Source organism: Suricata suricatta, chromosome 10, assembly GCF_006229205.1.
Source record: "Suricata suricatta isolate VVHF042 chromosome 10, meerkat_22Aug2017_6uvM2_HiC, whole genome shotgun sequence".
Classification (NCBI taxonomy): domain Eukaryota; kingdom Metazoa; phylum Chordata; class Mammalia; order Carnivora; family Herpestidae; genus Suricata; species Suricata suricatta.
Genome location: NC_043709.1, coordinates 59,976,652 through 60,000,157, shown reverse-complemented (window position 1 = coordinate 60,000,157; position 23,506 = coordinate 59,976,652). Strand labels below are relative to the sequence as shown.

Here is a 23,506-nt window from a genome sequence, read left to right as displayed (position 1 = left end):
GGGACTGGTGGCGCGGGGTTTGGGGAGGGGCTAAAGAGGGGGAGTCTCTTCGCCCCCTCACTCTCCCTCTTTGCCTTGTCCCGGCCCTGAGTGGCCGCCCCAGAAGGGGTTGAAAGAATGTTGTTGGCTGGGACACACCCGGGGAGGGCACACACTGGAGGAAGCGTAGAGACGTCGCCAGGGACCCAGGGTCCTCTCCTCCCACTTGCCCGGGCCGCGTCGGCCCGGCTGGCCGCTCTGTCTTAACAGCGCCCACTTGGCCCAGCGGTCCCAGGACAACCAGCTGGCCCCTTGTCCCGGACACTTGAATATCCTCCCTGGATCACTGCTTCAGCCCATACTTTGGGGAAGGTGTTTCCCCGGTGTTCGCTCCGGATCAGGCGTCTGCGCCCTCAGGGACACCCCGACTGCCAAGTTTGCGCCCCTCCTGGGACCGCTTGAGAAAAGGACAAACTTTTGAATGGATAAAAATCAAGAGGAGTCCGTCTGGAGCAGGTGAGCTGGGCTCTGGAGGGGTGCGTGCCTTTCAGCCTGAGGACTGTCTCTCCTCTCTCCGTCTCTCCTCCTTACCCTATTCCGCGTCCCCTACAAGGCAGATACTACGAATCTGCCCACCCTTGAAGGCATTTGGGCTGGGGTAGGGCGTGTCAAATAAATGGATCCAGAGCGACTTACCTCCCCCGAGTTTGCAGAGGTAGAATGATTGCTTGTGAAACTGGGGAGGACGGGAGAAATGGGGGGGGGTTAGAGACCCAAAGAGTCTGATTGCGTCTTTCCCCAGCCCCAGCTTGCAGAAACTTCAGAAAAGTTTTTTGAAGGAAGACGGAGAAGGGAGCAGAGTTGGGGGTTTTCAGGCTTAATGTGAGAAGGAGGGCTACGGTGATCCCTATAACGAAGGAAGGATCTGTTTGCTTATTTCCCTGAGTAGATCAGTGTCCCGAACCTGCCCACCGGGCAAACTCTTAGAGACGCTTGGAGATCCCCACAGGGGTCTGCCGTCAGAAAACAGAGAGAAGTACTAGCCGAAAATAGTTTTCCCACTCTTCTGGGCTGGGGGCGGGGTTATCAGTCCAGAGCCTCAGCTCAGGAATCCCTCAGCCCCTGCTGTCCTGGCACCTTTCCGGGATTTTAAGTTAAGAATGACACATGACACAGGAGAGTGAACAACTCCCCGATTTCTTTTCTTGTTAATCCTTTTTGATCCGGAGACTCATCTCCCTAAGATGAAGTCAGAGGAGTGCTCCTCCCCGCCGCCCCCCACAATCTTCCTTCTTTCTCCAGCGCTCAAGGAGGGCAAAGAAAAGAGCCCCTGACTCCGGATCCGGGGCTGAGATTGCCTCTCATCCACACACAAGAGAAGTCCTGGGAGGAAGAGATGGCTCTTCTAAAGGGAGTCAAGGGCAGAGTGTGGGTTCGGAAGGCGCGACATAACTTGAGAGTCCCTGGGTCCAGAGTGGGAGGAGTAGCAGGCCAGGGCTGGGGCGGGGTGGGGGGCGGCTTGCGGGGTGAGCTGGGAAAGCAGGTGAGGGCGGAGGCCCTGCAGGCTCACTGGCAGGGCCAGGGGCACCCTCCAGCCCCGCGTTCTTGAAAGGGGAGGCCCGGCTTTGGCGGAATTGGATGGTCTCCGTTGCACCTGAGGTTTGTCCAGCCCCAAAGAGCTGGGCAGACTGCCGAGGGCACATTTGAACCAGTTCTTGGAAAGGGCCGGGAGGGGTTGTGCCTCCCAGGAGGGAAAATTCCCCCACCAGAACGTGGTGTCCCTGACCCCAGCCCAGCCCGAACTTCCAGAGGCCGCTTGGCCCTGCCCTGTTCGGAGCTGCAGAATCACCCGGGCCTTTGTTTTCGATGCACCAGAGGTGTTTCTGCTGGGGATGCAGCGGCCGGTTGGTTGTCGGCACCTGCTCCTACCGGAGCCCCCAGAATTGGGCTTTCCTTGCTAAGAGGCTTAGGAGGGTCACAGCCCCTCATGGCCTAGAGACGTGATCTCTAGAGCCTGGGCCTTGAGAAGGACTGTCGGGGCAGAGATGAAAGTGATCCATAGCAACACTAAGCCCTTTTCTCTCCTCCCATCCTGTGGCCCTACCACCTCTCCAGCCGAGAGGACTTGAGTGGAAGGCCTCAGGCTGCCCCAATCCCAGAACTGGGGAGCTGCCCAGGCTCTGGGTGCACTAAAATGTGCCTGGCTCCGGGCTCTGCCCCCTCTTGATGAATCCAGTCCTTTTTTGCCCCTACCTTCCCAATATGCCTCCTCCCACAATCGGTGGGGCTCTCTCTTTTACTCTGTCCTTTCTCCTCTTTCTTTTTTATTAGGATTGATGGAGAGACAGCAATTTGGCAAGGCTCCTCTAAGCCTGTAGTGGGGAGCTGTGGACTCAGCCCTGACTTCTCAACTAGGGGGGACAGTCCGTCCCTGGGCCCTTGCAGTTGGCCCCCACACTGGGGGAAGTTGACAAAGAATGGCATGAAGGATGGCTGGCCTGACACAGGACAGAGCCCCAGCTTGGGGAGGGGGCAATTTTATGCTAAATGCCTGTTGCAGAGAGGATTTAGAAACAAAGGAAAGAAGGTTGAGGAAAGCAGCACAAAGGACTCACAGATTTGAGAACCACAAAGAGAAAAGACTGGTGAGGGAAGAGAAGGTATGAAAAAGCCCCAAGAAAGCACTGGGGACAGAGGAAGGGCCTCCCGGAGGATGAGTGGGAGAGGGTGAAGAGGAAGAAAATCTGATAAGGGACCGAACAAAGATGCAAGATTCACTTGTTTTGTGAGAGGGGAAAAAGACGGGAAGGGAAGAGAACACCAAGGGATGAAAGGAGGGAGCTAGAAAGTAAAAGAAAAGGGAAGGAAACAAGAAAGAAAAAAGTAAAAGAAACAGAAAGGAGAAAGAAGAAAGGCGGAAAGGAAAGAAGGAAGGTGAAGGAAGGGAAGGATATAGTGAAGGTGGGACGGAAAGAAAACAAAAGGACAGGGAATGAGAAACAAATAGAGAAAAAGAAAGGAGAGCCGGAAACCGGGTTAACAGAAAGGGGAGTCTGATTTGGAGGTGCACAGGGAGGGAAGGAGGAGGGAGAGAGCCTGCAGTGGCCCAGCCAGGGATTCCCAGGCACCCAGGCACCCCACTGGCTTCCCCTCTGGCTACCTTGGCCTTGGCCTCCCACCCTGGGCTGCCACCCGCTGTGCCCAGCTTCTCCCAGGGGAAGGAGCCGAATGAATTGGAGAAGGACTTCGCTCTGCAGCCTTGCCGGCCTCCAACCCAGCCCTAAGCGCCTGGAGGCTCAGCAGGTCAAGGTCTGGTTCCAAAACCAGAACTCTGGAGGCAAAGAGGCGGTTTAGAGAGGGGACCGGTGACCACACTGCCCTGGCTCAGTCTCTGAGCCCCGAGCGCCTCCACCCTGACCTTGCTGGCAGAGGCTGTCTGCAGACTGACCGCTTTGTTCCGCAGTGCTCTGGCGGTGACCTTGGGTCTCAGTTTGATCTCAGGTCAAATAAGTCCTTTGTGCTGGAGGGTTCTTCTGGTATTTTGGTTAGCCTGCCTCTATTTGTACAGGTTCGAGACGGGTGAGGATAAGGCCTGGTCTGCCCCACGAAGGGCATCTTCATTGGTGAGAAGAAAAATCCTCCTTTACCATCCTTATCTCTCTCCATGCCCCCAGGAAACTTCCTTCCAGGGTGAGGGGCTTCTCTACACCAGAAAGGATTGTATTAACTTGTAAGGAGCTTGGCGTGAGGTTGTCCAGTGCTGAAGGAGTCAGAGAAGGAGCCTCAGTTTTGAAAGAGAATGAGGACATTTCCTACTAGGGCAAGTGGACTGGAGGTTTGCAGGACACTGCACTGAACTCACACACACAAAGACGTAATTGGCAAAGGGGCTTCCAATCGTGGTGCAGAGGAACGGACTTGGGGTTGTTGTGTGTCTGTGGCGCGTTGGGCCTACACTCTCACACCCCCGTTCATGTGCTCCGAGTCTGATTCAGCAGGTCTCTTAAAGCCAATTAGGTAACTCCTTTGTTTCCCAGTAGTGCAAAGGGGAAAGCAGCTGAGGTCAGCCAGGTCTTCCAAGGGCTGCACAAGCTTTAGGGACGGGCTTGAGGACCTTCCCACAGCCAACTGGTGTCCAGTAAGCCTTGCAGCCCCTCTGAGGGGCCCTGGGTCCAGCGCTTCCCAGTACTGTGCTTGTAGACTTCCTCCCCTTCTCTCCAGCTACTTCTTTCCTTCATTTCTTTCTCCCCCTCTGTCTCTTGCTCCCTTCCTTCCTTCTTCCTGTCCTTTCTGTTCTCTCTTTATCATCCAGCCCAAGCTGGGGCTCTTGCACTGTCTTTGTGCCCCCGAGGCTTTGCTGTGGGAACTTTAGGTGGGCTAATAACATGAGGCCTGCCTTGAGAGGTCATTATGTGGATGCAGATATTGGGATTGGAAGATGAGGGGCAAAACGGGGAGTAATCTTTGCTAATCAAGTGCAGGATGAATCCACTGGTTTTCTCTATCAGTAGCGATTATCGCCACCACATCAGTGGCTCATCTGCAAAAATCTTCCCCCACCTCATCCATCTGCTGCCTGCCCACCCACGGGGGTGGGGTTGCTGGTGTCCTCAAGGCCATTATTCTCTCTCAGGGTGAGTAAGGGCCTCCAGGAACTCCCCTTGCCTCAGCAGATGGGGGTGCTGGGGTGGGGAGGAGAGGTCAGTGATGCCAGGTCAAAGCCTCAGACTATTAAAGAAGCCTGTTTCCCTATTCCTGATGCATTTAAGGGTCCTCTTCCCCTTGGATGCAGAGGCTGCTCGTCTCTTGGCTGTTGGCTCTCTGTCCAAGGAACACCCCTGATTAGCCAGGCCCACAGCCATCCACATCTGCTCAGCAAAGAAGGGAGGCTACTCATTCCAGGTCTTGGTGGAAGGGATGCCGACTGTCTGCACAACACAGCTTCCTTGCCTCAACTGGCCCCTCAGGGAAGGTGGAAACCTTCACGTCTCAGGATCGGAACTCGGCTGGCAGAGCGGACAGCTGCACTCTGGAGCCGGACGCCAGAAGAAGTTTCTGCCGTTGGGCTCTCCTTGCTGCCTCGGCCTCTGCCCATGTGTGCTGTTGTTTTCTCCTTCACTGGGGAGGGGTGTGGGCAGGGAAGTAAAATGTTACTCTCCACTCCCCTCCTTTCCCATACCCTACCCCCACCAAACCTTCTAGCTCCTGATGGTAATGAACTTCAGCTTCCAGCCTTACTCATAAGCTACTCACAGCGAATTCAAATCCTCTTCAGGGCAGGAGGGAGGACAGATGCTCCTTCCTCAGTCCTCCCTTGCTCATTGATCCATTCGAAAGGTCTCAAAGTCGAGACCAGATTGCTTCAATTGGTATAAAATTAGCCTTTTAAAAAATCACCCCAAAGGCCCAGGTTTCTAGCATCCCAGAATAGAAGGCTTGGAGTTCCTGGCTTGCTCAGTCAGTGGAGCATGTGAGTCTTGCTCTCAGGGTCATGAGTTCAAGTCCACATTGGGCATAGAAATTAAAAAAAAGAGAGAGAACAGAAGGTCTTTACCCAGACCCACACCTCTTCTCTGGCCTTTCCAACCAGTTGATGATATAAAGCCTTGTGGAAAAGAAACAGAAGGGAATCATGCAGTTTCCTCCATCTAAAAGTCAGTTGCCTCAGCTGTTCATTCTACTAATACTTATTTAGTACGTAAGTGTGTAAAGCATCACCCCTACCTCAGTTTGTCATGACTGTCAAAAGCAGTTCTTGCCCCCTGTGAGGTGTCAGTGTGGTGTGTGTGGGGACAGATACAAAAATAAACGAATCAATGGGAAAGAAAGTCTGGATTCAGCTGATTTTGACCACAGCCTTCCATGCGCCGGGTCTCCGAGCCCCTGTCTTCCCATCTCCAGCCGCCCAGACCCAGGCGGTTGAAAGACAGGACGACCTGGACCTCCTCCGTTTCCCCCACTGGAAAAATACCAGAATGGCAAGCAAGAAACATGCACGGGGATCGGCAGACAGGAAGGTCCTGAAGTAAAGCGTTTGGGGTAGGCAGCAAAGGGGCCCTCCAGAGGTACCTTCCCACCCTTGAGGCGTGCATTGTCGCTGTGCAGGGTGACGTGTTTCTCTGGGCTGCTTAGCTGACTTAGGGTCTGCCTGGGCGCAATCACGTGCCTGAAGGTGACGGCAAGGGTGTGCATATGCGAGTGAGCTGAAGGGGGATGGACAAGGGTTCCTGCACAGGCTTGTGTGCCCTGGGCCTAGATGCCTGAATAGGAGCAGGTGCATGTATGTTTGGTGAGGTGGGGGGAACAGGCTGCACACAGATCTGAACATATCTCTGCATACATGACCCTCTGTGTACACAAGAGTGCGTGTGCCCGCTGAATTATTATAAAATTACCCTGACCCTTACAGAAAATCCATACCAGCCTCGGCCTTTCTCCCCCGACCCCTCGACCTCTGGGGTGCCTGAGGAAAGAGCTGACCCGGTCACTGCCTCCCCCAGTCAATGAGTCTCTCCCATTAGCATAAAACATGAATCTGCTGGCAGCTTGACAAATTATAACTAGCAGCCAGAGTTTTGCCAACTGGCTGGCTTGGGCTCTGTCTATTTATCATTGAAAATGGTAAATCATAAGAATCCAGATGACTTAATTATTCAAATCCACCCAGGACCCAGAGAGGCTGCAGTCCCGTCATCCCTGGGCTCAGGGAGAGGGCAAGAGGACAGCTCTGGAAGCGTGGGGGCTGGGAGACACAGGGCCCACGGCCACCCCCTCCTCTGCCCTGCAAGCCAGTTTTCTCTGCAGCTCTTGCCCGCCCAGCCTGCCTGCCCCTGTCCCCGGCAGAAGCCCAGTTGATTGTTTTGGCTGCCGTCCCTCCCAAGGCTCTCCGTTCCCCGCCTCCAGCCGCCTACCACGAGTTCCCCTTGCTCACACATGGACGTTTCCTTGCTTCTCTTTGTGTGGGTCTGTTAGCTTGCTTGCTCTTTCAGTGCCTTCATTTTTGTCTTAATTTTTAATGTTTATTTATTTTTGAGAGAGACAAAGTGCAAGCAGGGGACGGGCAGAGAGGACAGGGGAGGCAGAATCTGAAGCAGGCTCCAGGCTGAGCGGTCACCACAGAGCCCGATGAGGGGCTCGAACCCATGAACTGTGAGATCATGACCTGAGCCGAAGCCAGACGCTTAATCGACTGAGCCATCCAGGCACACCACAATGCCTTCATTTTTATTTCTTCTCCTTTCCACATTATTTTCACAATCTCTCTCTCCTTTCTCCCTGCAAATGGATGCTGACCTCCCCCCGCCCACACACATAACTTCTCTTATGGATTTTGCCTGCGCTCCTTAACCCCTTTGATTCCAATGTCTCAGGTGCCCACTCAGGATCCCCATGGACACACACTGCACCACCCTTCACCCAGCGCTCAAGCCCTGGAAGGTCTGAATTCTTTCCCCCTGGGAGCCACATGGAAGTACGCGTGTCACAGGTCACCGCAGGCCTGCTCTGCCTTTCGCCCCCACGCCCATACACACAACCTTTCTTCTGTGGGTTTCTGAACACCATTCTGCACAGCTGGGGGGGTGGGGGTAGCAGACACGCTCTCGCAGGTGCGCCCCAGACGCAGGACTGTGCTCCAAAAGCCTACCTTGGGGCTGTCCCCTTGCTCCCACCGCGGAACCACCTCAAACCCTAGCAGAGGAATGGCTCCGTGTGGGCTTCCTCCGAAAAAGAGAATCTGTTTGCAGAACAAATTCTACACCCAGGGGTGTTCACACTGAGCTTCTGGGGTCCCTTTGATTTCTGAGTCCTTTTATCTTTGTGTCCTCACAATCCAGTGTAAATATACGCTATTATTTCTTCCAGTCTGCTCCAGGACCAGAGGGAAGCGGGTGCTCTCCCCACCCCGCCCCCCAGTGGGGGTGATTCGGGGGGTGTCTGCACACTCCCCCCGCTGATGTTGTGATCACCCTAGAGAAAGACGTGGGCGGTGAGCAGGGTCGCCACGGCCCTCTCTTTGAATGGCATCCTGACTTTTTCTGTTGGGACGTTTGTCCTTTCTGTGAGGGCCCTAGAGCCTTGACCCCAGACCCTCTCCACAGCCCACTTCTGTGTCTGCAGACACTTGTCAGTTTGCTTCTGAGTGGCTCTGTCAGTGTGTGTGTCTGACTGCACACTTGCAGGAGTCCTTATGCGGGAACAACAAGTGACAATGTCCCCACCAACAGGACACCTGAGGAAATAGTTCTCTCCCCACGATTCCATGTTAAGGCCTCTGAGCAACGTTGCTCTCAATAAGACACTGGCCTTGCCAAATCCCAAAACTCTAAAGGGGGAGCTACTCACTTCTGCTACTGGAAGTGCGTAAGTTCTTCCTTGAGTCTAGCCTCTTTTTCCTGTTTGGGTGGTGTATGAGGAGGGTTAGGAATCTTGGAAGCGACTCCCCCCTCCTCCAAGAGAACATCTATGGTGAATCGGGGGCCCTCCCACCCATCCCCCACCCTGGCTCATCCATCGCTAAAACGTGCCTCCCTTCTGTCTTTCCTTTCCCCCCACCTTTCCGAGCCAGATTGGTATTTGACCACAAGGGCAGTTGGCGAGGGGTGAAGCAGGAATGGAGGGGATCAAGATTCAAAAGCAGGCCAGCAGCTGGACGCCAGGGAGATCAATAAGGCAGATAGATTGGAGACAGGTTTCTCCCATTTCTTTTTTTTTTCTGCTGGCTCAGCGCCCCCGCCCCAGCTCCACAAGCAGGTGGGGGACAGAGCCAAGCCCTGGCCTCTGTCTGCCCTTCTAACTCAAACAGGTTCCTAATCCCTGGGTAGAGGGTAAACAGCCTCCAAGCACCCCCTGGGATTAAGCACAGAAATGCCGCTAATGTACCTCTGGTACCATTCCCTGCCCCCACTCCCACCCTGTGTTACTAATTAGCCCCACAGCTTGGGAGAAGCCTGGGAGGAGCAGCTAAGAATGCCTTTGTGCGGACCCTGCAAGCCCAGGTCTGAGCTCTGGATAGTGTCTCTGGAGCTCGCCCCGCAGAGGGTGGCAGAGGGGCTCCCGCCCCCCACCCTGCCACTGACTCCTAAATCAGCTCAAACGGAGACCAAGGCTTTTTTCTGTGCACCCCTCCCTGAATCCCCCGTCTCCCCTTGGCTGTTCACAGCTGGGAGGCAGGTGGGAGATAAGAGGGAGCGTGGAATCGGCTCCGGAAATCAAACGACCCAATAAAAAATTAATTGTCTAATTAAAACCATGAGGAAGCCCCTTGCCAGAGTTTGGCTCTGAGTCGTCAGGGCTATAAAGGGTGGGAAAATGAGTCTCAGCTCCTAATAAATTCCTGATTTGCAGCTTGGTCTATCAGCGAAGGAGCACTGAGCGTTCTGGCTGGCTAGGCCTCCTGGAGGTCATTCCATCCTCCCTCTGTCCCCAGCCCAGGTGGTCACACCCACCGCCATCTCCACTCACCCAACTCAAGCCCAGGGACAATAGTCCTTCTGAATGGACAGAGAACCACCGCTCAGGGAGGCCAAGTGTTCCTGAAACGGTCGCACAGGTCCCCTGATCTGGTGCCACCCACTTCTACCTGGTCTTTCTCCAGGAATGGAAACTTTCTGGAAACTTCCCCAACTAGAGAGGTCTTCATTTAAGTTAACTAATAATTGTTATAAAGGGGCTGGCTGTGTAGATTCATTGTGCCCTCGTGCCCTCAATTTTTGGGAAAAATACATTTTTACATAATTCACAAACCAGCAGGTCCCCTCCTCCCTTAGACTTTAGGGCTAACTTCTTGCAGGTGAATGACCAGCAACCAAGCTAAGAAATTGAATCTTCCCCACACGCGAGGGCTGGGTACCCTCTGCCCAGTGGACCAAATCTTCAGGCAAAATCAACAGAGTTGGTCCAGAGAGGAGTGCAGAGCTAGGCGACCCTCGGATGTAGACAGATATCCAAATCTACTCCTTCAATAACTGTACCAAATCTTCCCTTGGGTCTGCCTGATGCCTCTATTCCCTCCTTTCCTTGGCAAAAGTAAATGTGTTATACATCATCCTGTAATAGCAGGAGGAGGAGAAGGAAGTGGTTAACATACAGCCTTCAACATCGTACTATATTGTTTTATTATATAGAATATATATATACATAGAATACAATATGGGATATATATCTGTGATTAGCTTTTTAAACAAACACAGGGATACAAAAGTTCTCAGAAGGAAATATACTTGTTCCACATGTACCTCTATTGATTAAAACACTTCCGGGGCACCTGAGTAGCTCAGCTGGTTAAGCCTCTAACTTCGGCTCAGGTCATGATCTCGTAATTTGTGAGTTCAAGTCCCATGTTGGGCTCTGCGTGGACAGCACAGAGCCTAGAGCCTTTTTCAGATTCTGTGTCTCCCTCTCTCTCTCTGCTCTCCCTCCCTTGCTCACGTTATGTCTCTGTCTCTCTCAAAAATAAATAAACATAAAAAATGAGTCTTTGCAGAAGTGTTTTTTTTAATTTTTTAAGTTTATTTATTTTTGAGAGAGACAGAGAGAGACAGAGCATGAGGAGGGAGGGGCAGAGAGAGGGGGAGATACAGAATCCGAAGCAGGCTCCAGGCTCTGAGCTGTCGGCACAGAGCCAGACACAGGGCTTGAACCCATGGTCTGTGAGATTATGACCTGGGCTGAAGTTGGACACTCACCTGACTGAGTCACCCAGCTGCCCTTGCAAAGTCTCTTTTTAAGATGGACCTTATAGGGGTGCCTGGGTGGCTCGGCCAGTTGAAAGTCCGTCTTCAGCTCAGGTCATGATCCCACGGTACGTGAGGCTGAACTCCAGCTCACTAGCTTGCACCCCGCATGGGCTCTGTGCTGACAGCTCAGAGCCTGGAGCCTGCTTCGGATTCTGTGTCTCCCTCTCTCTGCTCTCCCCCACTTGCATTCTGTCTCTCTCTCTCTCTCTCAAAAATAAATAAACATTAAAAAAAATTTTAAGATGGACTTTATAGCCATTCTACAAAACATTCAAGACAACCATTATTAACTATAAATTAGTCTTTGTTCCCAAAAAACAAAAGCTAAGGTGTATCACCAATAAGGACATTCACCTACTCTGAAGACAAATCCCAAAGAGGAGTGACAAACACTGGTGTCATTGGCCCTTGTTGCACTAAGGGGCTCTCCCACAAGGTGACTACTAGGGTCGTGTGCTCTTTCCGAGGCTGTTGTCTGGGGCCACATCTGGAGTGTATTATTTATCATTCCTGATGATCCTTACTTCATTCATCTGGTTGTTATTTTTCATCCTCAGCAGTGAGCTAAGCTTTCCGTAAGAAGGAGAAAAAGAAAAGGAAACAAATTCCTGAGCCCCATCTGGGTCAGGATCCCATTTCAGATTCAGCAGGTTCCCACGCAGGAGCGTCACGGTGATGGCGAGGTCTCCCTGCCTCCCACGGCCCCAGACCCAGAGACTGGAGCACAGGCCCTGGTGCTGCTTCGCCCCACACCTGCCGAGTGCTGGGCCACACGGGCGGGGGCGGGGGGGGGGGAACGGGAGCAGCTTGCAAATGGGCTCTCCTTTCCAATCTGGTCATATGAGGCAATTGTCTTCCCTGGTGGATGGAATGTGTCACTTCTCCCCGCTGCCTAGTCTAAGACTGCATGCACACTCCTCCGGAGCCCTCTTGTTCAGAAGTGCCGGTTTCCTGGCGCCCACTTCCCATGAGGACTTCACTTCGGAGATCATTCCAGACACAGGTTCTTTGGCCAAAGCCTCACTCAAATATCCCTAGTCCTCAGACTGACCAGCTTGAACCTTGACCCCTGAAGGGCAAGAGCGTGGCCCTCCATTGCACAGTTGGGGCATGGAGGGGAGGGCACCGTGCGTACCGATTCTATGTGAATGGCAGCACCTAGAGTTGTGTTCCAGGAGAGCGGAGAATGCGGGTCCCCGGAGCTGAGCACGGCAGCCGCCCCACAGCCCAGAGATGCATGGCACCCAGGCAGCCTCCCACAGCATTCAAGGGTGAAACACCTACCTTTTGACAGCTAATGTGTCAACACCTCAACCCCTGAGAAAGGGCTCAAAGGGGAGACCCTCCCTGCCTCCCGGATGCTGAGAGATCTAGGCTCAGAGCACAGCTCACCAATCTTCTCTCCGTTGACTTCAAAGGCAGCTCCGTCCCCTGGGAGGAGCTCGAGGGTATGGAGCAAAGCTGACCTGACCCAAACTTGGCGATGTTGCCTGAGTCCAGGTGAAGCTGGGTCTAGAAATCACAGGGAGACATAGACCCCGTCTGGCCTGCAGTCTGGGGCAGGGTGTGAGCAGGTGATGGATGGGGTGGATGCAGTCGCCACAGTGCAGAGGCATGTGGACCACCGCCCAGCCCCTCCCAGACATGAGAGTGCCAGCCTCACATGTGGGCCCTCACCAGCAGGCAAAGCTGCTTTTCCCTCCTCTCCTCACCCTCTGCCAGCCTAACCCACCTGAGTGCCCTCCTTCACTCTCTGCCTCACCCTCCCTTCTCTCTTCTCAGCCTCTTTCATTCTCTCCAGTCCCGAAGAGTCTTTCTGAATAAAACCGGTTGACCTCTATCATTACCGAGACATCCCCCTCAAGCATTCTCTCAGCCTGCTGTCATTCAGGCCCCTGTGTCCCTCCCTCATGGGAACAGGAGCTCTTTCGTGTGTCCTATTCACCCCGTCATGCCAAGACATCCCCAACTCAGCAGCTCACGGCCGCTCAGCCATCAGAGCCCCAGATGAGCTACAACATCAAAGACTGAGACACCAGCATTCAGAGGAGAGGGACAGTCAATAGCCAATCAACCTTGACTGAACTCCTTCTTCATACTGGCACAGAGGGCCACAGAAAGTATAGGGGCAAAGAGCCCAATCCCAAAGAGCACTGGGTTGTGTGTGACAAAAAAAAGAGACATATCCATCCTGGGTTTTTAAAAAATAAAATAGGGCGCCTGGGTGGCCCAGTAGGTGAAACGTCAGAGTCTTGATTTCAGCTCAGGTCATGATCTCATGGTTCATGAGCTCGACCCTCAGGTCGGGCTCCGTGCCAACAGTGTGGAGCCTGCTTGAGATTCTCTGTCTCTCTCTGTGTCTGTCTGTCTGTCTGTCTGTCTCTCTCTCTCAAAAATAAAGAAATAAATAAACTTAAAAAATAAAAATAAATAAAATAAAATAAACCTGACCATGAAGGTCATCTTAATGGATAATACATTTCAGAGGTGGAAGAAAGAGCTATCAGCTAGAATCCTCCCAAAAGACTCCCAGAGGAGGTGGGCTAGGAGCTAGGATCCCCTCAGAAGCTTCCAGGATGCGGAAGAATCATCACATGGGTGCCCTTTGTTTCTCACAACACTGGCTGTGGGAAGACAGGGAACATCCCTGAGCACCCGCTCTCTGCCAGGCACTGTGCCAAGCGTGAGGAACACAGGAGTAAGGAGTCTGTGCCTTCAAGGTGCTGTCAGCCTAGACAGGGAAGGAAACTATAAATAGACCTTTATGAACTAGTGTGGGAAGGACCAACACTCCAGGTACACCGAGGCGTCACCAGAGCATCACACACACTCCTAAACCTCTGAGAGGAAAGGGGAGCGGACAGCATCCTGAAAGGGAGGCTAATATAAAGAAAGCAAAGGGTACACTGCCTACTCCTTGCACACCTCCCAACTGAAGGTCACCTTCCACCCTGAGAATAAACCATTGGCTTTTTAAACCAAGGTCACATCCCAGCACACAATCCCCCGCATCCTCTGGGCAGGTGACTCAAATCTGAACTGGGAGTCCGGCCCTGGGGTGCCTCCCCCAACCCGTCTGCCCGACAGTCCGTCCCACACTGCCAGCATGATGGCCAGGTGCCCTCTGATTCCTGGGCCTGGAAGGACCCTGGGCAGTAGAGAGAGAAGAGCGTACCATCTCCTGAATTACATGGTCTATGGCCTTCCTCCTTCACGCCTTTGGGGAAGATGGCTCCCTGCTTCCCCCTGGTCCTCCATCTGTGATCCAGGGCCCACCTCCCACTGCTGCGGCTGCTCCAGCCTCCTCACCTTGGAGGAATGCACCCCTCCCTCCTGATTTCCCTCCAAAGAGGCTGAGTAGGAGGGAAGCAGATTCTGGTCCCATTTTCCTTGGCCTACGCAGGCTATTTTGGAAATAAGAAACCCCCTTTGGCCTTTCCTCCCTCTCAGGAGCACCGGCCCTCCCCTCTCCACATTCCCCAGAAGTTCTCAGACTGAGATCCATCCTACGTGCAGTTATGTGGTGAAATCAGTGCTTTCTTACCCCGCAGGCGCCGAGGCTGGGAAGGGAGCCTACTGGAACCTTTGATGTAGGCACGTTTTAAAAGGTCCACCTGTCCCCTGTCTCTCTCCAGCCCCCAGCCTGAACTGCTAGAGCCCCTCATCACGGCTTTAAATTCCAGGCTATCCCCCAACACGGCCAGGATCAGGTCACACACACCCTCTCCCGCTGGGGGTAATCAAACCCAACCATGCTCACTCAGGGACATCTGTCTCCAGTGAATAAGGAGTGATCCCAAACTTGAGGGGCTCTGTGACACTTAAAAGCTTCAAGCAGGAAGATCTGCAATTTCTCTTGGAGCAGGGCCTGTGGGGAGGGTCGCTGGGAAACCCTCGTTTGATGTTGTGCTTTCATGGCTGTGGTTTGATCCAGATGTTCCCCACTTGTGGATTTTCTCCTTGGGAGGGAGGGGCCCTTGGCTGTGAAGACATTTCCATCATGTGCACATTTGGATCCGGGCCGGCTGGGCGGGGGGTGCGGGAGGGGTGCTCTTTAGCTGATATTACCCTCTGCTCCCACCAACCATGCCCTTTCCTCCCCGCCAGAATCACATCCTTTCCCTTGGCATGCTAAGAAGAGAAGAGGGCATTCCCATAAGGGGACATTCCTAGCTCCTGGCGGGTTTGCAGTGTCACTGTCCAGAAAGGGCTCTGCCTCTCTGTTCTTTGAGCTCCAAAAGATGAAGCTGGATTTGGTTCTCAAAGATGGTTTGTTCCCAGATCACGAAAGGAATAGGAGAGGGAGTTTAAGAACCAGATTTCTGGCCAAGGAACAAACAATCATCTAAGAAATTGAGTGGGCTTGCCCTGAGTGTGGATGAGTCAGGGTTCTGGAAAGAGGAAGTGGCCATCCCTCTTTGGGGTCAGGCCTATCAGTGTCGTAGTAAACTTTTCCAGACACACAGAGCTCTCTGCTCCTACAGAGCCTGAAAAGGTTAAGACCGTCCCTCCCCCAAAAGCTTCCCTGAAACCTGGAAATCTTTCCTTCAACTTTGAACCTTTAGAAGTTCCTCCAGCAGCCCCGCCTCAGTCACCGCTCATGATCACAGGAGTGGCCTCCTCTAAGGAAGGGACATCAGTCACACCCAAGCCCCTTGGCATCCTTCTAGACACTTCTGTCTCCTGGAATCAGAACAGGGGCTGCCAATGCCATCAAAAGTCAGGTTGTGCTCCTGGAGCTGTGCCAATGAGCACAGAAACTTCTAGAATCCTTGCCTGCATCATAGAGGGCATGGCCCACATTGGGCACATGGATGTTGTGTGATGGAGGCCCGACCGACAAACGAAACTCCAAGCCCTGCTGGATGAAGGCACCAGCCTACACGTGGATCCTACAGGACCCCCGTCAGCCACACGTTTGGGTAAGTGGACTATTTTCAAAGGAGGGGACTGGGTGGGGAGCGACAACACATGGGAAGCTTGCTGCACGAAGAGAAGATCTGGGGGAGACAGGGTGGGACCCACTGAGAGGACAAGAAGGGCCCAGTGCTGGGGAGACCCGAGGGAGACAGGCCAGTGGGAGAAGAGATCACTGGTTCACCCAACAGCCCAGAGAAAAGGGGGGCACAGGGAAGGAAGGCGGAAGATGGGAAAAGCTCCAGCAGCTGTCCCACCCGGAGAACTTGAGCGCTGTTCCCAGCTCCCCGTGCTCTGTGTAGCACCAGGGAAGGGCACGTTTGAGGCATCAGCTTCAGCCCCCCTGGAGGCCCTGAGGGTCAGTCCTCAAGCTCCCCTTCTCTCAGGTTTTGACGCTGTCAAGCACAGATAGTCAGGTCATGACAGTGATGGGGGTGGATGGCATTAGGTCTCCCTGGCTTGGATTTTTTTCTTGCTCCCCCACATGCTCTCTCTCTTTGGCAATAATTGTCATTTTTCTTGGTCTTACATACCCCATATGCCTCTAGCCAAGAGAACTAAAAAACACTCCATCCTTCTTAAGCTGGGCCTTGCCACCTGCAAGCCCCTCCCCTCCCACACATATGTTCACAAAACTGGTGTAAATGGTTAGCTTCCCTATGGCCTCCTCCAGCCCTTCTCCCCCACTACCCTTCTCAGCTTTTGGACTAGAATTAGAGCCTTCCCTCCTGCTGGGGGGTGGCAGGGGCATGGTCAGGGGTCCTCAGGGCTGGATAGCAGCTGAAGGGCTCCACACGTTCTGTGCACTCAGAGGGGCTTCCTGAGGGGACCGGTGACAAGGGGGAGAGGTGCTGAGAAATCACAGGCTAGGGGAGCTCATGCAGTGAGATTCTCTACTTGGTCTGGTCTGATCTCGTCTGACCTAAGATGGGGGGAGGGTAAGACGCTCAACCAAGTTCCTGGGTCTCTCAGAAGGAATGCCAGTGTGGGCCACCAGTTCTGCTCAGGACACCCTGAAGACTTCTTTCCCACCTCCTCTCCCCTGCCTCTCCTCTTCCTTATTACTGTGGAATCTACGTGAAGCTCATCTCCTCCCCTGTGACTCCTCCCTCCCCAAAGCCTTCCACTCGTGCCCAAATCAGCCCCCTGCAGGCTTACTAGAGTCTGACCCAAATGCTCTACTCCAGAGATAGACCTGTCCCCAACCCCCACTGGGGCTGTGGATGGAGAAACTGAAGCGGGACCAGAAGAACCATACCCCGTCTTTTCTCCTGAGGGGCTAGCGGACGCCTGACCCTTTCCCAGAATCACCTCTCCCAGAATGACATGAAGAACCTGACAGGGGAAGGGCCAGCATGGGAAGGAATGACTCCGGTTCTCTTGTTCATGCATGTAAACATGAGGGCTTTCCCCAAACACGAGGGGTCCACCTTGGTGCTGTGGAAGGTGCCCCCACACCTCTGCACGTCCTGCTCCTCCCCAGCCTCATTGTTGCCAATACAGAGTCATTCAGGCAAGCTTGCCCCCCAGGACTGGGCTAAGAAGTTTGGGTAGGAGGGCAGAAGTGAGAGACGCTTCCTTAGTGTTTCCTGCAAACCTCGCTAGGCTAGAGGGCCATGATCAGACCCACTGGGTCATTCCACTGAAAACCTTTCCGGGATGTACGGAAGGCCACTGGACTCACCAGAGCTGATAAACAAGATCATGGCCAGCAGGCAATCAGCATGGAGCACCCACTATGTGCTTGGTTGGACTCTGCAGGGGGAGATGGGGCAAAGGAGGGCCACTTTGCTAGTCTAGTGTTCCATATACCTCAGTAGCCCATGGAGGTACCTGTGACAGATACTGGATATTCCCGTGCTTGTGCAAAGCCCCATCATCTTGCCTTCACTCCTGTTCAGATGCATGATCCTACATGGATTGCAGACACACAAGCTAGACAGAAAAAAGCACTTTCCCGAGTGTGGCTTGTCCATGCTGGATAGCAGTATCATCAGACTTGGAGGAGAGCTCTCTTCTTGGAAGGCCACGAACCAGGAAAGTCTCCAGATTATGTAGGCAGGGGCGAGGTAAGTCTCCTGTCTTCATGAAGACAGGGGGGCAGCTGACATGACCCCTCAAGATCCTACCCAGGACATGGCAGAGGTGTGGAGGCTCTAAGAGAGGGATGTTGCGAAGGGGACACAGAGGGACAGACAGATGGATGGAGGGCTTGGAGGAGCGGGGAGGGGGAGCAGGGTTGGAGAGACGAATGGTCTGTGCTGGACTGATGGATGGCCGTTGAGGTTTGTTTACTGGCAGCCCCCAGCCCGCCATCGCCGGGGGAGAGGAATGGCGGCTGGCACATCAGAGGGCTCTTAAGGAAGCTCATGGAGATGATTTAGATGGGAATGAATCAGCTCCATATGGATTAAGTGTCCCCGCAAATCCCAGGATCTTACAGATGAGGGGACAGGGCAAGGGCACTGAGGGGAGGGGCAGGGGTGGGGGCAGGGCAAAGCTGGTGCAGAGAAACATGGGTCTGGAGCCATTTGGAAGGTGCCCTCCGAGGGCACAGATGCTGCACCCCCGGGGTCTTTCCATACCATGTCTCTCCGGCTTGGCACCAGGCTTTAGGAAAAGACCCATCTATTGCAATGTTCTCTGTGGGTGAGTCCTTGCCCATCTCCCCTTGCCTCTGTCTCCCTGTTTCTCTCTTGTGCCTTTCCATCTTTGCTCTGCTGTCCCTCTCCCTCCCTTCTCCCTGCACTGTTCCGGTCTCTGTCCTTCCACACTCCCCTCTCCTCTGTCCCTCTGCTGCCCTGCCCCTTCCCCCAAAGGTGCGACTGGCAGAGAGCTAAACAGCAGGTCCTATGCACTCCAGCCCTCTCGTCTGTCCTCCCTCCAGCCACAGGCCTGGCACTGGGTCCCTCGGAGCACTCAGGCTCAGAGTTGTCTGGGAACCAGGAAGGTGATCTGAAAGTGACTTTTCGACTACAGAAAGTTCTTTCTCTTCCTCTCTGCCCACCCTGCTCTCAGCTCTCCCCGTTCTCCCAGGGCCAGAGGAAGCTTGGACTGGGGCACCCACGCTCAGCAGACAAAAGGGCAAGCTGAGCAGACCATGCATTCCCAGGCCATGGAAAGCGATGGGTCATCTGCTGGCTGTGGGGCCACCAGAGGCACAATGTCCCCACTGCTCCTCCCATGCCCCATGCAGAGAGCCCTGGAGCTGACTGTGGTTATGAAGCCGGCTGCCATGTGGACGACCTGGATCAGAGCACGGGGTAGTCATATATGACAATCGTTTGAAATATCACAGCCACTCTCCCCCCACCCCCACTGGTGATCTATGGGCTGCGTGCCCTGTAAAAATTATTTATCGGGGCCTCAGAGTGTCCTGATTTAGTATGGCTGCCTCTGGGGCCGAGGGGCCTGCCTGTCCGCCGGAGCCTAAGCGTTAAACGACACTAAAAAGTTAAACGGCCAACGTTGGGGGCTCACTCGAGGAGGCGCCATAAAGCTGTCGGAGCCACTTAAATCAGGAGCGAGGATTCCCTGGGACATCTTCTCACCACATGCTGCAAGCCAAGAAAGCTCTCCTCACCCCTATGCGCTCACCCCAGGCGGGCTGAGCAGTCCACACAGGACCGGGGACAGCCAGCCAGGCTGGGGCCAGAGCAGTGGAGAAGGTCAAGGCTGATCTCCTCTACAGAGCTTCCTCCAGCATCCCCAGGGCTAGGGCCCGAGAAGGTAAGAGAACGCGGTCCAGCCCTCTGCCTCTGGCCAGGTGTTTCCTCCTTCAGACAGTTTGTAAGGACTTCCATCAAAAAAGCAGTATGGCTCTCTCTTCCCACTGCCCTTCTCATGGGGGCAGTGCCTTCCCGGTGTCTCACTTCAGTCTGTTTCTGCGCCTCGAACCCGCTGGAACTCAGCGTCTTCCTGATGGGGTGTGGAGAGGGGGTCCTGTTCAAGCCAGTCTGTGTTGTGATCTTTAGTCTCCTTCGCACCACCGCCCTCCCCCACACCCCCTTGCCGGGCTCTCTGAAGAACAGAGCCCAGCCTTGGATTGCCACCAGACACCCCCCGGGCACCCGCGTGACACTCCGGCTCTGCACGGTTCTCCAGGCAGAAGCCCAGTCCATGCTGCCACCGCCCGGCCACAAGCAAGAGGGCGGTGGGTGTCTGCGGGCTGTCTATCACGCCTCCTTTCAGCAGCAGTAAGACCTGCCTCTTAAAACCTCCACTTGGGTCCCTAATATTTGCCTGGCTATATATCTCCGGTGATATATGGACAGAAATTGCTCGTAAACGGCTATAAAACCTCTTAGTTGAGCTCGGGAGGAGGTGCATGAGTGCGGGCATGGCCCAGGCCGTAGGAGGATCGGAAGCCTAGCGATTCCACTGAGCACCCCAAAGGCCCCCCAGACCCCCGGGGTGAGGGGCTGCATGTGGGGCCCTCTGGGGAATAAATGGAGGAAGGAGGCCCAGGGGGAGCTCTGGAAGCCCTTAGCAGGTATTAGGGGGCTTCCTCACCTGGCTGCCCCAGTGAGGTGTGTGTGGCTTTAGGTAAGTCACTCGGGGGGCCCCCTGCACCATGGTTCCCATCATCAGCCAGGGTAATGACACCTACCCAGCTTCCTCGGTAAGTGGTCACGAGGATCAGAGGAGGAAAGGCATAGCGCATTAATCAGTGCTTTGTAAACAAAAGAGGCTGCGTACATTGGACACGATGGGCATGGTGTCTTTTGAAGGCCTACTACGCGCTGGATTCCTTACCTGATTATCTCTCATGCTGCCAACACGCTGCCATGGAAAGACTACTGTCACCGTGTTGCAGACATGAAACCTGAGGTTCGCAGAGGGGGTCGTCAGTGCCGGGGACCAATTCCAGAGCCGGTGCCCTTTCCACACATCAGCACGACATCCTGGCCACAAGAGGGGTAACTAGTAAGATACTAGAGGGATTTCCTTCAAAGAGGCAGGGGACACTGGCTCGTATGGCTTCTCTCCTGCTCCCCACTCTTGCCCAGAGTGCAGGCATCTCCCTCAGACACTTCTGTTGCAATATTTGCAGGGCCCGGGAGCCAAGGGGTTCCCTCAGCATAGAACCACTCACTACACCCCACCACCCAGAGAAGCCCTGGTTCTCTTCCCCTCGCTCCAAGTCCCTTCAACCCCTGCTTGTCCCTTGTGGTCACTCGGCCCTTCCATCCCTTGTGGTGTCCCTGGATGTCCCTTCCTTCCATGACCCCCAACCCCTACCCTTCCCCTAGCATCCCTCTGGTCTCTTCCCACCTGTGCTCCAGGACCCTCAGCCCCCGTCCTGCCCTTTGGTCCCCTCCAGTGACAAACCAGGACAACAGTAGTAAGGCCACCCTTCTGCCCCACAACTCCCCTTCCCTGGTGGCTCCCACCCCCAACCCTACTTTTCTTTAAGTTTCCAAATCAACCTTCCTCCAATAATAATGATAAAGCAGGAAGCCGGGCCGGAGGACAGTGCAAATTTTTCTTCTTGACACGGAGTTTCCGATTAAAGGCAAAGGGACATAAATCCTCCTGCGTAATTGCTGTGCTCCAGCTCAGAGCCACTTGGAAGGGAGGCTCACACCCCCTCTGCCCCTGCCCCAGGGAGCCCCACCCCCACCCTGAGCAGCGCTTGGTCCCAGAGCCTGAAGCCTGGTTGGGAAGCCGGAAGAGAATGGTGTGGGCACAACCTACGCCAGGCTCCCCTATTTCCCTTCCAGGGGTCCCAGCCCCATATGGACGTCGGCCCATGGCCACCCCTAGCAGCCCCTCAAACCTTCACATCAAGAGCATGCTTTATATTTTAGCAAAGCTCTTCAGCATCCGTGATCTCAAATGATTCTCACAAGGACTTTGAAGATTATTAAAGGTATCAGATGGAGGGAGGAGCCCTTAGAGGTCAACCGCAGCAACTTTCCTCCTCCAGCAGGTAGGGAAGCTGGGCTGTAGAAGGGCTGGCTAGGGACAGAGCTGGGCCCGAGTGCTGTCCTGGCCTCTGGCCAAGCTTAGAGGGAGAAGACACTAGAAGTGAGTGGAATTGCTCAAGATTGAGGGCTCAGGGCAGAGCCTGGAGTCACCAAACCTCCCAAGTCCACAGTTAGACTCTTGGGTTCTCCGCAAGATCTGACACACAGAGATCCCAACCTCCAGCCACTCTGGGGGTTGAACTCAGCCTGGCCAGGACACCTGCCCACCGGCCTTCAAAGTAACCCTGGCCTCCTGTGAGAGCCCACCACTCCACCCCTCCCTTTTTTGCCAATCCCGTACCTGCTCCCCCCACTCCATGAGGCCCTCCTGGTGGGAAGCCCTGGGTTCTTCTTTCCTGTTTCTCCCTGCTCTGAACAACCTCCTCCAGCTACTGCTTGGTCCGCTCAGGGTGTTACTCCCCTCTCGTGCACTAGGGGAATGGGCCTGGGTGCCTTCGCTCTGAGCTGCCATTGCCCAACTCTCCAACCCTCCTCCCTTCTCAGACCCAGCCAGATCTGCCTGGTGGATGTGTTTACTGTATACAGCATATGGCTCCCATGGTCTTGGGGACCCAGCAGTCCCGTCACCTCTTGTTCAGTGAAAACTTGTGCAGCAGCCCTAGGATTCCCACATCAGGCATAAACTGTCATGCCTTCTGGGTTTCCCTGGCCCCCCAGGCCCTTTCCCCAGAAATTCGGGAGAGGGGAGGCCTTCAGCTGCAACTGAGTGAAAGAGAAGTCACACCCTCAGTCTGCTTTCCCATCCCTGAGTAAAACTGGGCCCCAGCAAGTCAGGCCTCCCAAGGTCTAACCTCTAGGTCTCCTGCTTGAGCTCCTCGGAGATTGTGACAAGGTGGCAGACAACTGGGTCCCTCTACCGGACCCTGATGGATATCCCCCAAGCTCCCCCCAGCCCACATCCAGCCCTGTGCACCTGCCCTTCCCTCTGCCACAGCAAAACTAAATATGGAGCAAGGCCCAGTGAGATCTTTGGAGTCTTCAAGAAGAATGTCCTGTCTGATCAGGACAAAAAAAAAAAAAAAAAAAGAAAAAACAAGTGATGGGAGGGCAGCAGGGTGGAGAGCAGTGGGGCCAGCTTGGGAGGCTTAGGTGCTCCTGCAGGGAGCACTGTAGCACAGCCTGGGTAGTTCTGGCTGTTACTATAGGGCTTTTAGGTGTTGCGGATTTTGTTGATTTTTTTTTAAGTAGTTTATTGTCAAATTAGTTTCCATACAACACCCAGTGCTCTTCCCCACAAGTGCCCTCCTCCATCACCACCACCTCTTTTCCCCCCACCTCCTTCAACCCTCAGTTCATATTCAGTATTCAATAGTCTCTCAAGTTTTACATCTCTCTCTCTCCCCAACTCTCTTTCCCTCTTCCCCTCCCCCTGGTCCTCCATTAGGTTTCTCCTGTTCTCCTGTTAGACCTATGAGTGCAAACATGGTATCTGTCCTCTGCCTGACCTATTTCGCTTAACATGACACCCTCGAGGTCCATCCACTTTCCTACAAATGGCCAGGTTTCATTCTTTCTCATTGCCATGTAGTACTCCATCGTGAATATATACCACATCTTCTTGATCCCCTCATCAGGTGATGGACATTTAGGCTCCTTCCATGTTTTGGCTATTGTTGACAGTGCTAGGTGTTGCAGATTTTGGAAGCTGGTGTAGGGTTTTTGGGGTGACTGTAGAGTTGTCCTGGGGGTTATGGTGGGTTTTTCTGGGCGTCATGGTAGAGTTTCTCTGGGATGTTTACAGCGTCTAAAGGGCCACAAGCCTGTGCTTCTGCCTGGACCCAGGGAGGGGAGAGAGCTAATTCTATGAAAGAAAGCCAGGGGCACCTGGGTGTTTCAGTTGGGTAAGCATCGATTTCAGCTCAGGTCATGATCTCTTGGTTTGTG

General features: G+C 54.1%; 2 long non-coding RNA genes across 2 annotated transcripts; both read left to right on the top strand.

Annotated features, from left to right (window-relative positions):
• The first annotated feature begins 31 nt into the window (after positions 1–31).
• On the top strand, positions 32–5,807 carry LOC115304334. The gene is made up of 2 exons (XR_003914389.1): positions 32–495; positions 4,749–5,807. It is a non-coding gene; the product is annotated as an uncharacterized LOC115304334 (long non-coding RNA).
• Positions 5,808–15,508: 9,701 nt separating this feature from the next.
• Positions 15,509–18,996, top strand: LOC115305512. Its single transcript, XR_003914822.1, has 2 exons — positions 15,509–15,637; positions 18,651–18,996. It is a non-coding gene; the product is annotated as an uncharacterized LOC115305512 (long non-coding RNA).
• The last annotated feature ends 4,510 nt before the right edge of the window (positions 18,997–23,506 follow it).